This window comes from Chiloscyllium punctatum, unplaced genomic scaffold, assembly GCF_047496795.1.
Source record: "Chiloscyllium punctatum isolate Juve2018m unplaced genomic scaffold, sChiPun1.3 scaffold_307, whole genome shotgun sequence".
In the NCBI taxonomy this organism is placed as follows: domain Eukaryota; kingdom Metazoa; phylum Chordata; class Chondrichthyes; order Orectolobiformes; family Hemiscylliidae; genus Chiloscyllium; species Chiloscyllium punctatum.
The window spans coordinates 5354-19062 of record NW_027310041.1 but is presented as its reverse complement, the minus strand read 5'-3'; the positions used below and the strand labels follow the sequence as shown (position 1 = coordinate 19062).

The following is a 13709-nucleotide window of genomic DNA, read 5'->3' as shown; positions in this document are numbered from 1 at the left end:
TGCGTGATAGAGGGAATCCCAGAGTGTGCGTGAGAGAGGGAATCCCAGAGAGTGTGTGAGAGAGGTAGTCCCAGGGTGTGTGGGAGAGAGGGCATCCCACAGAATTCAGGAGTGTGTTTGTGTGTGAGAAATTCCCAGAGTGTGTGTGAGAGAGGGAAACCCAGAGTGTGTTTGTGAGAGGGAATCCCAGAGAGCCCCAGAGTGTGTGTGAGAGAGGGAAACCCAGAGTGTGTTTGTGAGAGGGAATCCCAGAGAGCCCCAGAGTGTTTGTGAGAGAGGGAATCCCAGAGTGCGTTTGAGTGAGGGAAACCCAGAGTGTGTGAGAGAGAGGGAATGCCAGAGAGTGTGTGAGAGAGGGCATCCCAGAGTGTGTTTGAGAGAGGGAATCCCCGAGTGTGCGTGAGAGAGGGAATCCCCGAGTGTGCGTGAGAGAGGGAATCCCCGAGTGTGTGTGTGAGAGAATCCCAAAGTGTGTGAGATAGGGATTCCCATAGTATGTGAGAGAGACGGAATCCCAAAGTGTGTGTGAGAGAGGGAATCCCAGAGAGTTCCAGAGTGTGTATGAGAGAATCCCAGAGCGTCTGTGACATTTTCCCGAGTGTGTGTGACAGAGGGAATCCCAGAGAGACCCAGATCGTGTTTGAGAGAATCCCAGCGTGTGTGTGAGAGAGGGAATCCCTGAGTGTGTGTGTGAGAGAATCCCAAAGTGTGTGAGAGAGAGGGAATCCCAGTGTGTGTGAGAGAGCTGGAATCCCAGAGTGTGTGCGTGAGCGAATCCAAGACTGTGTGTGAGAGTCGGAATCCCAGAGTGTGTATGAGAGAGGGAATCCCAGAGTATGAAGGAGACAATCCCAAGGAGTGTGTGCAAGTTTCACAGAGTGTGTATGTGAGACGGAATGCCAGAGTGAGTGTTGAGAGTGGGAATCCCAGAGAGTGTGTGTGAGAGAGGGATCCCAGAGAGTGTGTGTGAGAGAGGGAATCCCAGAGAGTGTGTGTGAGAGAGGGAATCCCAGAGAGGGTGTGTGAGAGAGGGAATCCCAGAGAGAGAGTGTGAGAGAGAGGGAATCCCAGAGTGCGTGTGAGAGAGGGCAAATCCCAGAGTGTGTGAGAGAGAGGGAATCCCAGAGAGTCCCAGAGTGTGGGTAAGAGTGGAAATCCCAGAGTGTTTGAGGGAATTCCCAGAGTGTGTGAGAGAAACCCAGGGTGTTTGGGCGAAGGTCCTAGCGTCCCAGATTGTGTAAAGGAATCCCAGAGAGTCCCAGAATATGAGAGAGGGAATTCCAGTGTGTGTGTGTGTGTGTGTGTGTGTGTGTGTGTGTTTGTGAGAGAATCCCGGAGTGTGTGTGAGGGTTTTCCAGAGTGTGTTTGAGAGAGGGGATCTCAGAGAGTGTGTGAGCTGAAGGGAATTTCAGAGAGTCCCTGAGTGTGTGTGAGAGTGGGAATCCCAAAGTGTGAGAGAAAGTTAGAATCCCAGAGTGTGTGTGTGAGTTTCCCAGTGTGTTTGTGAGAGAGGGCATCCCAGAATGTGTGTGAGAGAGGGAAACCCAGAGTGTGTGTCAGAGTGGAAATCCCAGAGTGTGTAAGAGAACCTCAGAGCGTGTAAGAAAATCCCACAGTGAGTAAGAGAGAGTCCCAGAGTAAGTGAGAGAGTCCCAGAAGCCTATGGTGTGTAAGGGAATCCCAAATGTAAGAGAGATTCCCTGAGTGTGCCAGAGTATGCGAGAGAATTCCAGTGTGTGTAAGAGAATCACAGTGTCCCAGAGTGTGTCTGTGAGTGTCCCAGGTTGTGTGTGAGAGAGTCCCAGAGGGTGAGAGAGAGAGGTAATCCCAGAGAGTCCCAGTGTGTCAGAGAGGGAATCCCAGAGTGTGTGTGTGATAGTGAATCCCAGAGCGTGCGAGAGAGGGAATCCCAGAGTGTGTGTGAGAGAGGGAATCCCAGAGTGTGTGTGAGAGAGGGAATCCCAGAGTGTGTTTGAGAGAGGGAATCCCCGAGTGTGCGTGCGAGAGGGAATCCCCGAATGTGCGTGAGATTATTCCAGAGTGTGGGAGAGAGAGGGAATCCCAGAGAATCCCAGAGTGTGTGTGAGAGAGGGGGAATCCCAGAGTGTGTGAGAGAGAGAGAATCCCAGAGAGTCCCAGAGTTTCAGAGGGAATCCCAGAGTGCTTGTGTGATAGTGAATCCCAGAGCATGTGAGAGAGGGCAAATCCCAGAGTGTGTGAGAGAGAGGGAATCCCAGAGAGTCCCAGAGTGTGGGTAAGAGTGGAAATCCCAGAGTGTTTGAGGGAATTCCCAGAGAGTGTGAGAGAAACCCATGGTGTTTGGGCGAGGGTCCTAGCGTCCCAGATTGTGTAAGGGAATCCCAGAGAGTCCCAGAATGTGACAGAGGGAATTCCAGTGTGTGTGTGTGTGTGTGTGTGTGAGAGAGAGAGAATCCCAGAGTGTGTGTGTGGGTTCCCCAGATTGTGTTTGAGAGAGGGGATCCCAGAGTGTGTGTGAGCTGAAGGGAATTTCAGAGAGTCCCTGAGTGTGTGTGAGAGTGGGAATCCCAAAGTGTGAGAGAAAGTTAGAATCCCAGAGTGTGTGTGTGAGTTTCCCAGTGTGTTTGTGAGAGAGGGCATCCCAGAGAGTGTGTGTGAGAGGGCATCCCAGAATGTGTGTGAGTGAGGGAATCCCAGAGTGTGTGTCAGAGTGGAAATCCCAGTGTGTGTGAGAGCGGGAAGCCCAGAGTGTGTAAGAGAACCTCAGAGCGTGTAAGGAAATCCCACAGTGAGTAAGAGAGAGTCCCAGAGTAAGTGAGAGAGTCCCAGAAGCCTATGGTGTGTAAGGGAATCCCAAATGTAAGAGAGATTCCCTGAGTATGCCAGAGTATACGAGAGAATTCCTGTGTGTGTAAGAGAATCACAGTGTCCCAGAGTGTGTTTGTGAGTGTCCCAGATTGTGTGTGAGAGAGTCCCAGAGTGTGAGAGAGAGCGGGGATCCCAGAGAGTCCCAGAGTGATGGTGAGAGAGAGAGTCCCAGAGTGATGGTGAGAGAGAGTATCCCAGAGTGTGCGTGAGAGAGAGAATCCCAGAGTGTGCGTGAGAGAGAGAATCCCAGAGTGATGGTGCGAGAGAGTATCCCAGAGAGTGTGTGAGAGAGTGAATCCCAGATTGTGCGTGATAGAGGGAATCCCAGATTGTGCGTGAGAGATGGAATCCCAGAGAGTGTGTGAGAGAGGTAGTCCCAGGTTGTGTGGGAGAGAGGGCATCCCACAGAATTCAGGAGTGTGTTTGTGTGTGAGAAATTCCCAGAGTGTGTGTGAGAGAGGGAAACCCAGAGTGAGTGTGAGAGAACCCCAGAATGTGTGTGTGTGAGAGAATCCCAGAGTGTGTTTGTGAGAGGGAATCCCAGAGAGCCCCAGAGTGTTTGTGAGAGAGGGAATCCCAGAGTGCGTTTGAGTGAGGGAATCCCACAGTGTGTGAGAGAGAGGGAATGCCAGAGAGTGTGTGAGAGAGGGCATCCCAGAGAGTGTGTGAGAGAGGTCGTCCCAGGGTGTGTGGGAGAGAGGGCATCCCACAGAATTCAGGAGTGTGTTTGTGTGTGAGAAATTCCCAGAGTGTGTGTGAGAGAGGGGAACCCAGAGTGAGTGTGAGAGAATCCCAGAATGTGTGTGTGTGAGAGAATCCCAGAGTGTGTTTGTGAGAGGGAATCCCAGAGAGCCCCAGAGTGCTTGTGAGAGAGGGAATCCCAGAGTGCGTTTGAGTGAGGGAATTCCCAGAGTGTGTGAGAGAAACCCAGGGTGTTTGGGCGAGGGTCCTAGCGTCCCAGATTGTGTAAGGGAATCCCAGAGAGTCCCAGAATATGAGAGAGGGAATTCCAGTGTGTGTGTGTGTGTGTGTGTGTGTGTGTGTTTGTGAAAGAATCCCAGAGTGTGTGTGAGGGTTTCCCAGAGTGTGTTTGAGAGAGGGGATCTCAGAGTGTGTGTGAGCTGAAGGGAATTTCAGAGAGTCCCTGATTGTGTGTGAGAGTGGGAATCCCAAAGTGTGAGAGAAAGTTAGAATCCCAGAGTGTGTGTGTGAGTTTCCCAGTGTGTTTGTGAGAGAGGGCATCCCAGAGTGTGTGTGTGAGAGGGCATCCCAGAATGTGTGTGCGTGAGGGAATCCCAGAGTGTGTGTCAGAGTGGAAATCGCAGTGTGTGTGAGAGCGGGAATCCCAGAGTGTGTAAGAGAACCTCAGAGCGTGTAAGAAAATCCCACAGTGAGTAAGAGAGAGTCCCAGAGTAAGTGAGAGAGTCCCAGAAGCCTATGGTGTGTAAGGGAATCCCAAATGTAAGAGAGATTCCCTGAGTGTGCCAGAGTATGCGAGAGAATTCCAGTGTGTGTAAGAGAATCACAGTGTCCCAGAGTGTGTCTGTGAGTGTCCCAGATTGTGCGTGAGAGAGTCCCAGAGGGTGAGAGAGAGAGGTAATTCCAGAGAGTCCCAGTTTGTCAGAGAGGGAATCCCAGAGTGTGTGTGAGAGAGGGAATCCCAGAGTGTGTGTGAGAGAGGGAATCCCAGAGTGTGTGTGAGAGAGGGAATCCCAGAGTGTGTGTGAGAGAGGGAATCCCAGAGTGTGTTTGAGAGAGGGAATCCCCGAGTGTGCATGAGAGAGGGAATCCCCGAATGTGCGTGAGATTATTCCAGAGTGTGGGAGAGAGAGGGAATCCCAGAGAGTCCCAGAGTGTGTGTGAGAGAGGGGGAATCCCAGAGTGTGTGAGAGAGAGAGAATCCCAGAGAGTCCCAGAGTTTCAGAGGGAATCCCAGAGTGCGTGTGTGATAGTGAATCCCAGAGCGTGTGAGAGAGGGCAAATCCCAGAGTGTGTGAGAGAGAGGGAATCCCAGAGAGTCCCAGAGTGTGGGTAAGAGTGGAAATCCCAGAGTGTTTGAGGGAATTCCCAGAGTGTGTGAGAGGAACCCATGGTGTTTGGGCGAGGGTCCTAGCGTCCCAGATTGTGTAAGGGAATCCCAGAGAGTCCCAGAATGTGAGAGAGGGAATTCCAGTGTGTGTGTGTGTGTGTGTGTGTGTGTGTGTGAGAGTATCCCAGAGTGTGTGTGTGTGGGTTCCCCAGAGTGTGTTTGAGAGAGGGGATCCCAGAGTGTGTGTGAGCTGAAGGGAATCTCAGAGAGTCCCTGAGTGTGTGTGAGAGTGTGAATCCCAAAGTGTGAGAGAAAGTTAGAATCCCAGAGTGTGTGTGTGAGTTTCCCAGTGTGTTTGTGAGAGAGGGCATCCCGGAGTGTGTGTGTGAGAGGGCATCCCAGAATGTGTGTGAGTGAGGGAATCCCAGAGTGTGTGTCAGAGTGGAAATCCCAGTGTGTGTGAGAGCGGGAAGCCCAGAGTGTGTAAGAGAACCTCAGAGCGTGTAAGGAAATCCCACAGTGAGTAAGAGAGAGTCCCAGAGTAAGTGAGAGAGTCCCAGAAGCCTATGGTGTGTAAGGGAATCCCAAATGTAAGAGAGATTCCCTGAGTATGCCAGAGTATACGAGAGAATTCCTGTGTGTGTAAGAGAATCACAGTGTCCCAGAGTGTGTCTGTGAGTGTCCCAGATTGTGTGTGAGAGAGTCCCAGAGTGTGAGAGAGAGAGGGGATCCCAGAGAGTCCCAGAGTGATGGTGAGAGAGAGAATCCCAGAGTGATGGTGAGAGAGAGTATCCCAGAGTGTGTGTGAGAGAGAGAATCCCAGAATGTGTTTGAGAGAGGGCATCCCAGAGAGTGTGTGAGCTGAAGGGAATCTCAGAGTCCCTGAGTGTGTGTGAGAGTGGGAATCCCAAAGTGAGAGAGAAAGTTAGAATCCCAGAGTGTGTGTGTGAGTTTCCCAGTGTGTTTGTAAGAGAGAATCCGAGATTGTGTGTGAGAGAGGGAATCCCAGAGTGTGTGTGTGAGAGAGGGAATCCCAGAGTGTGTGTGAGAGAGGCAATCCCAGATTGTGTAAGGGAATCTCAGTGTGTCCCCGATTGTGTTAGGGATTCCTAGAGTGTGTGAGAGAGTCCTAGAGTGTGAGAGAGAATTGCAGAGCATGTAAGGAAATCCCACAGTGAGTAAGAGAGAGTCCCAAAGTAAGTGAGAGAGTCCCAGAAACCTATGGTTTGTAAGGGAATCCCAAATGTAAGAGAGATTCCCTGAGTGTGCCAGAGTGTGCGAGAGAATTCCAGTGTGTGTAAGAGAATCAGTGTCCCAGAGTGTGTCTGTGAGTGTCCCAGAGTGTTTGTGAGAGACCCAGAGTGTGTGTGAGAGAGCCAATCCCAGAGTGTGTGTGAGAGAGGGAATCCCAGACAGTCCCAGAGTGTGTGTGCAGGGAATCCCAGAGTGTGCGTGAGAGAGGGAATCCCAGACAGTCCCAGAGTGTGTGTGAGGGAATCCCAGAGTGTGTGTGAGAGAGGGAGTCCAAGGGTGTGTGTGAGAGAGGGAATCCCCGAGTGTGTAGGAGGGAGGGAATCCCAGAGTGTGTGTGTGAGAGGGAATCCCAGACAGTCCCAGAGTGTGTGTGCAGGGAATCCCAGAGTGTGCGTGAGAGAGGGAATCCCAGACAGTCCCAGAGTGTGTGTGAGGGAATCCCAGAGTGTGTGTGAGAGAGGGCGTCCAAGGGTGTGTGTGAGAGAGGGAATCCCCGAGTGTGTAGGAGGGAGGGAATCCCAGAGTGTGTGTGTGAGAGGGAATCCCAGAGAGCCCCAGAGTGTGTGTGAGGGAGGGAATCCCAGAGAGCCCCAGAGTGTGTGTGAGGGAGGGCACCCCAGAGTGTGTGTGAGGGAGGGCACCCCAGAGTGTGTGTGAGGGAGGGCACCCCAGAGTGTGTGTGAGAGAGGGAATCCCGAGTGTGTGTGTGGGAACGAATCCCAGAGAGCCCCAGAGTGTGTGTGTGAGAGGGAATCCCAGAGAGGCCCAGAGTGTGTGTGTGAGAGGGAATCCCAGAGACCCCCAGAGTGTGTGTGAGGGAGGGAAAGCCAGAGAGCCCCAGAGTGTGTGTGAGGGAGGGAATCCCCGAGTGTGTGGGATAGAAGGAATCCCAGAGAGTGTGTGAGAGAGGTAGTCCCAGGGTGTGTGGTAGAGAGGGCATCCCACAGAATCCAGGAGTGTGTTTGTGTGTGAGAGAATCCCAGAATGTGTGTGAGAGAGGGAAACCCAGAGTGTGTTTGTGAGAGGGAATCCCAGAGAGCCCCAGAGAGTGTGTGAGAGAGGGAATCCCAGAGTGCGTTTGAGTGAGGGAATCCCAGAGTGTGTGAGAGAGAGGGAATGCCAGAGAGTATGTGAGAGAGGCCATCCCGGAGAGTGCGTGAGAGAGGGCATCCCAGAGTGTTTGTGTGAGAGGTAGTCCCAGGGTGTGTGGGAGAAAGGGCATCCCACAGAATCCAGGAGTGTGTTTGTGTGTGAGATTCCCAGAGTGTTTGTGAGAGAGGGAAACCCAGAGTGAGTGTGAGAGAATCCCAGAATGTGTTTGAGGGAGGGAATCCCAGAGTGTGTTTGTAAGTTTCCCAGAGTGTTTGTGAGAGAGGGAATCCCAGAGTGTTTGTGAGAGAGGGATTCCCAGAGAGTGTGTGAGAGAGGGAATCCCAGAGTGTGAGTGAGAGAAGGAATCCCAGATCTTCCCAGAGTGTGTGTCTGTGAGAGAGGGAATCCTAGAGTGCGTGAGAGAGAGGGGATCCCAGAGTGTGTGGGAGAGAGGGCATCCCTGAGAGTCCCAGAGTGTGTGTGAGTTACATTGACAGAGTGGGGTCAGTCTGATCTTCCCTGCGTGGGATCCATTGACAGAGTGGGGACAATCTGCTCTTCCCTGGTGTGTTATATTGACAGAGTGGGGTCAGTCTGCTCTTCCCTGGGTGAGTTACATTCACAGATTGGAGACAGTCTGCGCTTGACTGTGCGAGTTATATTGACAGAGTGGGGTCAGTCTGCACTTCCCTGGGTGTGTTACATTTACAGAGTGGGCTTCAATCTGGTCTTCCCTTGTTGTGTTACATTGACAGAGAAGGGGTCTGTCTCCTCTTCCCTGGGTGTGTTACATTGACAGAGTGGTGTCAGTCTGATCTTCCCTGGGTGTTTTGCATTGACAGAGTGGGGTCAATCTGGTCTTCCCTTGTTGTGTTACATTGACAGAGAAGGGGTCTGTCTCCTCTTCCCTGGGTGTGTTACATTGACAGAGTGGTGTCCGTCTGCTCTTCCCTGGGTGTGTTACATTGTCAGAGGAGGGTCAGTCTGCGCTTGACTCTGTGAGTAATTTTGCAGAGTGGGGTCAGTCTGCTCTTCCCTGGCTGTGTTACATTGACAGAGTGGCGTCAGTCTGCTCTTCCCTGGGTGTGATACATTGACAGAGTGGCGTCAGTCTGCTCTTCCCTGGGTGTGTTACATTGACAGAGTGGATTCCGTCTGCTATTTCCTGGCTGTGTTACATTGACAGATGGGGTCAGTCTGCTCTTCCCTGGCTGTGTTACATTGACAGAGTGGGGTCAGTCTGCACTTGCCTGGGTGGGTTACATGGACAGAGTGAGGTCAGTCTGCTCTTCCCAGGGTGTGTTACACTGACAGAGTGAGGTCAGTCTGCTCTTCCCAGGGTGTGTTACACTGACAGAGTGGGGTCAGTCTGCCCTTCCCTGGGTGTGTTACATTGACAGAGTGGGGTCAGTCTCTTCTTCCCTGGGTGTGTTACATTGACAGAGTGGGGTCAGTCTGCTCTTCCCTGGGTGGGTTACATTGGCAGAATGGGGTCAGTCTGCTCTTCCCTGGGTGTGTTACATTGACAGAGTGTGGTCAGTGTGCTCTTCCCAGGGCGTGTCACAATGACAGAGTGGAGTCAGTCTGCTCTTCCCTGGGTGGGTTACATTGACAGAGAGGGGTAAGTCTGCAGTTGACTGTGTGAGTAATTTTGCAGAGTGAGGTCAGTCTGCTCTTCTCTGGGTGGGTTACATTGACAGAGTGAGGTCAGTCTGCTCTTCCCTGGGCGTGTTATATTGACTGAGTCGGGTCAGTCTGCTCTTCCCTGGGTGTGTTACATTGACCGGTTGGTGTCAGTCTGATCTTCCCTGGGTGTGTTACATTTACAGAGTGGGGTCAGTCTGCTCTTTCCTGGGTGTGTTACATTGACAGGTTGGTGTCAGTCTGATCTTCCCTGGGTGGGTTACATTGACAGTATGGGGTCAGCCTGCTCTTCCCTGGGTGTGTTACATTGACAGAGTTGGGTCAGTCTGCTCTTCCCTGGGTGTGTTACATTGACAGAGTGGGGTCAGTCTCTTCTTCCCTGGGTGTGTTACATTGACAGAGTGGGGTCAGTCTGCTCTTCCCTGGGTGGGTTACATTGACAGAATCGGGTCAGTCTGCTATTACCTGGGTGTGTTAGATTGACAGAGTGTGGTCAGTGAGCACTTCCCTGGGTGTGTTACAATAACAGAGTGGGGTCAGTCTGCTCTTCCCAGCGCGTGTCACATTGACAGAGTGGGGTCAGTCTGCTCTTCCCTGGGTGGGTTACATTGACAGAGACGGGTAAGTCTGCAGTTGACTGTGTGAGTAATTTTGCAGAGTGAGGTCAGTCTGCTCTTCTCTGGGTGGGTTACATTGACAGAGTGGGGTCAGTCTGCTCTTCCCTGGGTGTGTTACATGGACAGAGTGGGGTCAGTCTGCTCTTCCCTGGGTGTGTCACATTGACAGTATGGAGTAGGTCTGCTCTTGCGTGGGTGTGTTACATTGACAGAGTGGGGTCAGTCTACTCTTCCCTGGGTGTGTCACATTGACAGATTGGTGTCAGTCTGCGCTTCCCTGGGTGTGTTACATTGACAGAGTGGGGTCAGTCTGCTCTTCCCTGGGTGTGTTACATTGACAGAGGGAGGTCAGTCTGCTCTTCACTGGGTGGGTTACATTGACAGAGTGGGGTCAGTCTGCTCTTCCCTGGGTGTGTTACATTCACAGAGTGGGGTCAGTCTGCTCTCCCAGGGTGTGTTACATTGACAGATTGGGGTCAGTCTGCTCTTCCCTGGGTGGATTACATTGACAGAGTTGGGTCATCTGCTCTTCCCTGGGTGGATTACATTGACAGAATTGGGTCATCTGCTCTTCCCTGAGTGTGTTACATTGACAGAGTGGGGTCAGTCTGCTCTTCCCTGGGTGCGTTACATTGACAGAGTGGGGTCAGTCTGCTCTTCCCTGGGTGGATTACATTGACAGAATTGGGTCATCTGCTCTTCCCTGAGTGTGTTACATTGACAGAGTGGGGTCAGTCTGCTCTTCCCTGGGTGCGTTACATTGACAGTATGGGGTCAGTCTGCTCTTCCCTGGGTGTGTTACATTGACTGAGTGGGGTCAATCTGCTCTTCCCTGGGTGGTTTAAATTGACAGAGTGGGGTCCGTCTGCTCTTCCCTGGGTGTGTTACATTGACAGAGTGGGGTCAGTCTGCTCTTCCCTGGGTGTGTGACAGTGACAGGTTGGGGAAAGTCTGCTCTTCCCTTGGTGTGTTACATTGACAGAGTGAGGTCAGTCTGCACTTGCCTGGGTGTGTTACATTGACAGAGTGGGGGTCAGTCTGCTCTTCCCAGGGAGTGTTACATTGACAGATTTGGTTCAGTCTGCTCTTCCCAGGGTGTATTACATTGACCGAGTGGGGTCAGTCTGCTCTTCCCTAGGTGTGTGACATTGACAGAGTGGGGTCAGTCTGCTCTTCCCTGGGTGTGTTACATTGACAGAGTTGGGGTCAGTCTGCTCTTCCCAGGGTGTGTTACATTGACAGATTTGGTTCAGTCTGCTCTTCCCAGGGTGTATTACATTGACAGAGTGGGGTCAGTCTGCACTTCCCTGGGTGTGTTACATTGAAGGAGTGGGGTCATTCTGCTCTTCCCTGGGGGTGTTACATTGACAGAGTGGGGTTAGTCTGCACTTCCCGGGGTGTGTTACATTGACAGAATGGGGTCAGTCTGCTCTTCCCTGGGTGTGTTACATTGACAGAGTGGGGTCAGTCTGCTCTTCACCGGGTGTGTTACATTGACAGAGTGGGGTCAGTTTGCTCTTCACTGGGGGGGTCAGGTGACGGTCTACCTCATTCATTGGGGCGGATGTCAAGGAGCATCTTAAACCGGAGAGGGATCGGGGGAATTGGAGCCATTTAGAGAGACAGTACAGAAGATAAGACAGCTCAGCTCAAAGCACGGCACTTAATGCTGCCCCCGATTAAAATATTGAAGATGGCAGAGGGGCAGATGAGCTGAGACAGGGTGGGAGCTGGGCGATATTGATGATGTGGAAGGACAGTGTGTGTACCTGATCACATTCTGTCAGTCTGACTAATAGCAGTCATTCCTGGCACTGGATTCACTGAGGGGTGAAGGGTCAGTGAACAGAGCGGACTGTCCCTGTTGTTCTGTTCCTGACTCTCCAGCTCCCACTCTGTTAGTGACCTCTCAGTCTCCCGGGAAATGGGCTGTTTCCCAGTTGTGCCGGATTCCTGGCCTTTATCCTTGACCGAGCTGAGAGTTGATGGTCTGAGGAATATCATTCCCAAATGACTTCTGTCCAAGATAATACCGATTAATGTGTCTGTGTATCCTCCAGTAATCTGTAAACATCATTGCTCAGGGCTGGAGGGACATGAATTGATGACATTGAGGATGTTATGAACCAGACCAAACTCCTCTGCCGTAACACAAACATAAGGAAGAAAGATTGGACAAACCGAACTCGATTGGAAACCTGAATTAAATGAACATTATTTAACTATAAACAGCAACTGTTCGGATATCGTAACATTCCATAAACCACACAATTCTGGTCTTTCTGCTATCGGGAGAATGGTGTGAAACTTGTAAAGATTCAGAAAAGATTTACAAGAATGTTTGCAGAGTCAGGATTTCTGATTGTTTTGAGGCTGGAGTTTATTTTATCCTTGTGGAGATTTGACCCATTAATCCTCCCTCCCCACCACTACAGAAGCTGTTGGAACTGTTCAGTTTTTCCAGCGGCTTCTGTAATTATTTCAGGTTCCTGACGGGAGCAGTCTCTCACTTTTCGAACAAAACAAACCCATCCTTGTGCTGCAACCAATATTTCAATAAGAAATGGGAAGCAGCAGAGGGGAAAGCTTCTGAGATGCCGAGCAAAGCTGCCCGGTTCCACACTTCAATTCACAGGAACCATCGCCAGGAAAAGCAAGGAGCAATCTGACGGATCCGTTTTACCACAGAATGAAAGATTTATTTCCTCGATTTATCCAGTGCATTACCTTTAAAAGGCTGTTTACAAACCACAACACTGCGATGGCTGGGAATCGGACCCGGGTCAACTGCTTGGAAGGCAGCTCTGCTCCCCACTGTCCCACCATCACCCTCCTAACAGCTCCCTCCCCATTCCCAAACACACTTAACAAGGCCGTGATCATCACCAACTGGATTGGGGCTGAAATCCAAACAGACACATCCTCTGTATCTAACCCAGTGATGGAGCTCTCCTGATTGAGTTTGATGTGAACAGGATGGGGGAAGTGGGAGATTTAATCAGTACCTAACGCCTGGGAATTTGAAAAGCTGCAGTGTAGAGGGAGATTTACTCTGTATCTGACTCCATTCTCTACCTGCCCTGGGGATTTAAATGGAGACAGTTTAATGGGAGCTTTACGTTGTCTGGAACCCTGTGCTCCCTCTGCCCTGGGAGTGTTTGCTGGGAACACTGTCTAACCTCTGTGATATGGATCCTATGAAGATTGATGGGAGACAGTGTAAATGGAATTGTCAGGGTCCAATTCCTTCACGTGGATGAGAGAAGGTGAGAAAAAAATGATCTCAGTGGGACTGAAGGGTCAGTAACAGAATGAATACACCATTGGCTCAGAGAGAGGAGACAGGATATAGGGTAATGAGGTGTTTCAGACTGGAGGAGCTACAGGCACATACAAGTTGGGAACTGTTTTCAGTAAAAGGCATTTGATCCCAGGTCACTGCAGAGTGTAAGAATCTGATGCCTTTCCCTCACTATCCCCCTCCAATCCCTGCGAAGATCTGCTCCCACACCATGTTCCCTCCTAACTGCTGACTGTGTTACATATATTAATACATTGGAGCTGGGCAGAGGTGCTTTTAAACTTGGGATCTTGCTGTGTAACTTGCCTCAAAATGCTCTTGCTCTCCCTTTCAACTAATCTTTTCCCTCTTTTATCCTGAAGAACATTTGTTTGGAAAGCTGCAACGTGAAGATCCAAAATGTTCGAAGCCAGGAAAGAACAACCTCCAGAGGGGGAGCACGGGCCTGAGGCCTGAGGCCTGGTCGACAGGCTGCACCCCGTGGGGGCCCACAGTGAGTTGTGTGTTTATTTACCCCGAGGTTTAATCTCCTCTGGGGGACCCTGTGTTTTAGGGGCCTCTGGGTAACTGGCTCCTGTCAGATTGTGGCCCTGTCATTTTTAAAACCGGTTTGAAGCCTGGGTTAAAGTTTGTCAATCCCCAGGATCTGAGAGGTAGGACTCTCTTAGGGTGGAATTAAAACCCAAATGCTGTGACCCTTTCTCAAGACTCCCTCTCTCACCTCTCTCTCTCACCCCTCTCTCTCTCACACCCCTCTCTCTCACCCTCCCTCTCTCATCCCGTCTCTCTTTCCTCCTCCCACTCTCATCCTCCTATCTCACACTCTCCCTTTCTCACCCCTCTCTCACAGCCCCTCCTGCTCTCTTGCACCCCCTATCTCTCTCACACCCCTTCTCTCTCACTGCCTCTCTCTTTCACACCCCCT

General features: G+C 51.3%; 1 long non-coding RNA gene across 1 annotated transcript in view; it reads left to right on the top strand.

Moving 5' to 3' along the window:
- Positions 1-13270, top strand: part of LOC140472384 (uncharacterized) — a 40270-nt gene extending 27000 nt beyond the window's left edge. Inside the window, exon 3 of the long non-coding RNA XR_011957602.1 lies at positions 13147-13270. This is a non-coding gene — a long non-coding RNA (uncharacterized lncRNA). The remainder of the gene's footprint in view (positions 1-13146) is intronic.
- Positions 13271-13709: the final 439 nt, after the last annotated feature.